Genomic DNA, 6,045 nt, shown 5'->3' with positions numbered 1-6,045 from the left:
GTCTGGCTTTGTAACACTTGGAATGTCTGAATGTTGGTTGATGAGTGTGTTGTGTGCCTCACTGCTTCCTTGGGATATTTGGGAGCCAGAGAGGGAATCTGGAAGAGTTTGACGAACTTACCACCTTTGAATGAGGACTGAAAAGCCTGTGTGGTGTATAATAATTTTTCTTTTTTTTTTTTTTTTTTAAACATGTCTCATTTTTAACAGCTTTAACTTCTCACCTTTCCCAAGGCCCAGATTCCTGTGTTTTCTAGTTCCAACAAAAATGGACTGGCAAAAAATGAAGCTGTTGCTGATCTATAGTCAGAAAAGCCTATTTAGATGTCTGCGTAGACCATCTTATATTTTGAGTAAGGCATATGAACTCAAAGTTGAAGATGCTGGAGAATTGGAAATGGTGTCCTTGTAGTGAAAGCACAAAAATAGATTCTCTAACTGAGAATGCACAGTTGATCACTTCTCAAATTCCCGTTACTGAAAACTTCATTTAAATTTCAGATAGCTGTGCCAGGTCGCAGTACCTGTAGTGTTGACTTCACTCATTGAGGAGGTTAAGAATACATTAGATGCAGGAAAGGGACAGATTTTTATGTTGATCAGATTCTCTACTACAGAGTTGAGAAGGAAAGGTTTCTAAGGTTTTTTATCTTGTTGACCAAGTCCTCAATGCTGAATGACCTGACTAACCGTGAAATGCTGTGATCAAATGTTACAGAAAAGGATGAATTTCTGCCAGCCTAATATTTAAAAACTGATTTTGTCATCAACTAGCCATCTTACAGGGAGTTGCAGTGTCGCCTTTGAAGGGTTTCTCTGCCTCTCATTCACAAAAGGCAAGGATCAAGGATCTCTTAAGTGACTGCTATCAAGTGATCCTATAAAGCTTTTTGTCCCTTTGGAAGATGTAAGGGCACGGGCTCTAGCTAGTTGTGTAGTCTGCTCAACTTTTAATATACAAAAGCTAATTGTTGAACAGATTCAAAGACAGCAATACTTGTTTTATTACTCTGGCAATGGAAGTATCAAAATAATATCAGTAATAAAATCTATACCACTTTTAAATAAAATTAAATATCAAATAATGAACTGATATATATGGGGTCATTAGAAGTTCTGCTTACTGCTTCTATGCATGACCCTTTTTCCCTCAACATATCAGCAGCTCTGAGTTGCTCTAACTACCTGCTGTCTGACTCACACTTGTACCTAGGGTCTCTGACAAGTTCTAGTGTATAATCTGCTCACACAAAGAAGTACAAGCATATTCTTTGACTTACTCTTGATGTATTATATTAATTGACTGACTTGTCTGCAGAAAATTTGGTACATTCATTCCTAAATTGCTTTGTATCACAAAGAAATTATGGGTTGTGAAGGTACATGTTTTTCTCCTCTTTACCTTGTTTATAGAGAAACACACATTAGGGTTTAACTTGCTCCTAGCTTTGCTACTCCAGCTGTCTTTCAAGTAAAGAAGATACTACGCCTCGCACTATCTGTACTGAGTATTCTTTCTGAAACCTATTTTCAGCCACTCTCAAAATCTACATGTGTGTATCTGTCACAACCAAGTTTTCATGAGCTCAAGTGCACCTGTGCAGCTGATCAAGAGTGGGCACTGCTTGCTTGTACTCTGTGATGGCATTGCTGCTAAGCCATGGCTGGTTGTCAGTTCTAGTGCTGTCCTTTGTCTTTTCTCTGTTCTCATTCATTTCTCTTTCTTTCTTCCATAGTATGTGGCTCCTTCTCCAGGTTTCCTCCACAGCAGCACATCCATATTGGAGTTTGTCTCCCTGAGACAGGTGATAGCAGCTCCTGAAGCACAACTGCCCTGCTCACCCAAGCCTCCTGATCTCTCCTGCAGTGGCTGAATGAAGGACAGCCGAGACAGCAGACATGGGAGGTGAGTGTGGTTTAGGACACAACCCACTTTCTTATCCTCAGCTACAAGGCTGCATTCCACATTAGACACCCATAGCAGTGCAGCCATAACTTGGTGATTGGCAGGGAAGGTGTGGAATAAAGAGAACTGTGAAGAGTCAGAGTTTGGAGAATGTCGGTGATTACTGCAAGGGTAGAGACTTGCATATGTCTAAATGTGTTTGTGGGACACTTAACTTAAAACTTGAACTCACAGGCATTAACTGAAAGAGAGAAACAAGGCTGGAAATTGTGTTCATTACAGTCCTTTTATGAAAAAAAAAAAAAATGCTGGGAATATCAGCACGCTTACAGGTAATGAGGGGTGCTTTAGTCCTCCTACTCCAAAGCAGCAGTTCCCTGTTTTATCGTATGAATATACCAACTCTGCTGTTTCAGGAGCATGGGTGGCCTGGGAGCATGGGAACCTGAATGGGTTTCAATTTTACAACCAGGATGGAAAGAGAAAAACCATGAAAGAAACTGAGTGAAGGTGTACAGGACAAATAACTGACTGGCAGTGTGGTTAAAGCATTCAGAGCTGTGATTTTGGGGAGGTAAGGAAGGATGCTGTGTATATAATAGCTGTTACTCCAACTGAACACAAGAGGGCTACAAGAACACGTTTTCTCTGGATTGAAAAAAATCTTGATGGAGCTTTGGTAATCCCTGTCTACCTTTTGGCCTGCTTTTAATTTTATTCAGCTGGGAAATCAAATAAAATGCCTACTTGACACCCTTTAAGTGCTTGTGTACAATTGTGTACACTTATCACTTTAGTACAGGGTACAATGATTTGGATTGCTATTTTTAACACTCACTACTTCAATTTAGTGAACATGTTGCTGCTGATAAGGTATCAACATCTGTGGCACAGATATATAATTTGGTATGTGCTCTAGTGATATGAATGCTTTGTTCTGCACTTAAATTGTGGAGAATCCAGACTGTGTGAGCAAATAAGGACACGGGAACATAGGAAAAGCAGTCTGGAAAAGTAAAAGCCCTGCCTAGAAACCAAGTGCAAGTGTTATGCTGCTTCTCTATTGATCCAAAGTGCAATTAAAAGCTACCTCCTGCAGCTGAATTTAAATTGGGCTTTTAAAATTTTTTCTTTCCCCCATAGACCTAGTATCAAGTGGTAAAACACCTGCACAGCAGATCTCCTGTAAATCACCAAGTGGAGTGTTCATCAGACTCAATTCCTTGGTTTGCACAGTAGTCTGAAGTAGTCTGAGCTCAGTTCAGGTGCTGAAAAACAACAAAAACATCTGCTGGCTAGAATCAGAATAAGGGTTCACTGTTCTATCTCATTTATTGTGGTACACAGTGTCAGTGAAAAGGCTTCTTTCTGCAATAAAAGGGTGGTTTGAGTTTTTTTCAGACGGAAAGCTTGTGCAGTTTTGTTTAGAAGGAAGTGAGAATGTTAGATTTTGTTCATTCCCTACTGTTCTTTAAACAATAGTTTGTGTCTCTTAATTGAAGCTGACAGGATTTGTTTCTCTTAAAATGCACAGGAAAAAAACTTCCCAATTAATTGTAAATGACTGCTGCATATATAGCTTTACTTACATGGTTCAGGATTAGCTTCTGAAGTGCACAAAGCTTGCAGAGATTAGGAAGACCCAAGACAAAGCCTGTTGCAGGTTTAGGCATCTGACATTTTAGCAATGACTTCTTTTCACATAAATAATGCCCAGACCCACCAAAACTGATACTTAGGAGTTAGGGAAGTTTTTTCATCAGTAGGCACACAAGGCTCACTGAATCCACTGTAACTCTTGGTGTAAATGTTTTCTACTTCTGAACATGACAGGCTGCTAGGAGAGTGGAATATAAGCAAAGAGGATGAAATACTCCACAACAGTAAAAAGTTCCTTGCCTCTCTTAAAAGCCTGTTTCAAAGAACCCTTAAGAAAGAAAATGTTCATATTTCTTCCATGCAGAAAAGGAAGCCAAAAAAAAGGGTCTCAAAACTGCCTTTTGCAGCAATTTGATTTAGAGAAATAAGTATGCATTACTTTGCAACTGTTCATGTTCAAGTTAATTAACTGGGCCTAAGGGAAGTACTGAAAGGAGTTCATGTAATGGCATTAAACTGACATAACTTCACCCCATTGGTTCACCTGGCACAACTGTGTGCCCCAGCTGCCTCCCTGTGCTCCCACTGCTGAGTGACATTAATAGCTCAAACTTCCCAGCTAGGAACTACTGATGGTTATCTTTTTTATCAGAAAATTATGCAGCTACACAGTGCTAGTGGCAGAGAGGCAGGGAGAGAAGAATTCCAAGTCCTTATCATGGCTAGTTAGCCAGTCATTAAGTGCAGCCTGGCTTTCTGAGCTGGAAAGCATCTAATTTAAGCATGATCCTATATCTGCAGGCTTGTTTCTGTAGGGCTTCTCTGGGCCAACTTCCAAGATTGGCCATAATGGGCTGACTTTGGCCACTGATCTTAATGTTCACGATATGCCTGTTCTATTTGCTGCTGCTGCTGGCACTTTTTTCTGATTACCTGCAAAAACACACAAGCAGCAGACTGGTTCTCTTGAGTTTATGGCCTAATCAGGTAAGGTCTTTGCACAGAAAAGTGAAACAATTGGAAACAATTGTTAAGCAAGAAATAATATTGTCCATCACCTGGGTAAATTACACAGGTAGGGAGTGAGGAGTATGTTCATTCCTTAATTTTAAATTTCTTTTGGAGATGAAAGTATTGATGTCTCATATCTGTAGTACAGCTGCACTGTGGTGTCCACATTCTTGTGTGTTAGGCAAGTCCAGTTCTGAGTGTTCTCTGAGACCCAGCTTTCCCAGAGCTGCAGTGCTATCTGTGAACACTCCTGTTCACCAAGGGGGTGTTTGGGGTTTAAGTGCAGAGTCAACTCTCTTGTTCTGCACAGGCCACAGCAGGTAGAGCTGGGGGGTGCAAGGGACAGGGTATGAACGTGGCTGTGGGGAAGGCAGGTGTTTACCTCCTGGGAGAGGCAGTGTAGGTACTGTGGCACTTTGTGTGGGTCTTTCAGAGAATCTGGTAAAAGGTTTTGGTCTGCTTTAACAGATTCTGATTGCACTAAGTATGTATTTGGCAGGCTCACTGAAGGCAAGATGGAGCCCAGTAAACCCAGTGAGGCCAGAGCTGTCTGGCAGCACGGCATGGTGCGTGCTGCATGCACAGCACAGGGGTGAGGTGTCCCTGCCCTCTGGAGATAGTGCTGCTTTGTGGGCCTGCAGTGTGCACTCGGGAAGTGACAGATGAAGTTTCACCGATGTGTGGGGCAGCTGGGCCTTGTGCTCTGTGTGCGCTGCACCCCAGAAGTGAGAGCAGAGCAGCGATGTGCTGCTCAGCAGGCTGGGCTGGAACCTGCAGAAACCAGCTCTGAGCAAGCAGCAGTGAAGGACTCCAGGAACAGAATGTCTGTATAAACCAAACCGAAACTTAGGGAGGGCTGAGGGGACTAGGCTCATGCACAGTTGGGGAAATGTGGAAGTTACCTCCACTGTTGAATAAGGAGCACACACCTGCATTTGCACTCTGCTCTTGCAAATTTGCATTTCCAGCTGGGAGCAGTTGCTCCCAGTCACCCTCTCAGCAGTACATGCACAATTGCTTTTGGCCAGGGATCTCCCTCCCTTCTCTGAAGCCAGAGCCTGCAGAGGGGTTGTCGTTGACACCATAGGGATCCCTGAAGTCCCCAAGCCTCTTTGGATTTCTTTTCCTTTCTCACATGCACCACTGCAACCAGGAGCAGGGCACAGCTCTTCCCTGCCTGAGCAGTTGTGGTCCATATCCTGAACTGATGCATGCTGTGCTCTGGGAAATGCCTCTCCTTTAGATTACAGACATGGAACTTAAGCAGTGCTAAATCTTCTCACTTTATGCTCCGGTGGTAGTTTGCATCTGGATCAGGCTCCACATACAAGTTTGAGAAGCCTTAGGCCTGGATTTAGATCTTTTGATTGAAGTGCTGAGTCTGTGAATGTTGCACATTCTTTTGGCACCAGCTGCTTATCAGCAAATCCCTGCCACAGGTTACAGGGATTTGCTGATGTCTTGCCCTCTCATCCAGCTGCATCACAAAGCACCGGTGAGCCAAGCCCAGCCACTGAAGGTATTTAAAC

The sequence above is a fragment of the Oenanthe melanoleuca genome, chromosome 9 (genome assembly GCF_029582105.1).
Source record: "Oenanthe melanoleuca isolate GR-GAL-2019-014 chromosome 9, OMel1.0, whole genome shotgun sequence".
Classification (NCBI taxonomy): domain Eukaryota; kingdom Metazoa; phylum Chordata; class Aves; order Passeriformes; family Muscicapidae; genus Oenanthe; species Oenanthe melanoleuca.
This window is presented reverse-complemented; position numbering follows the sequence as displayed.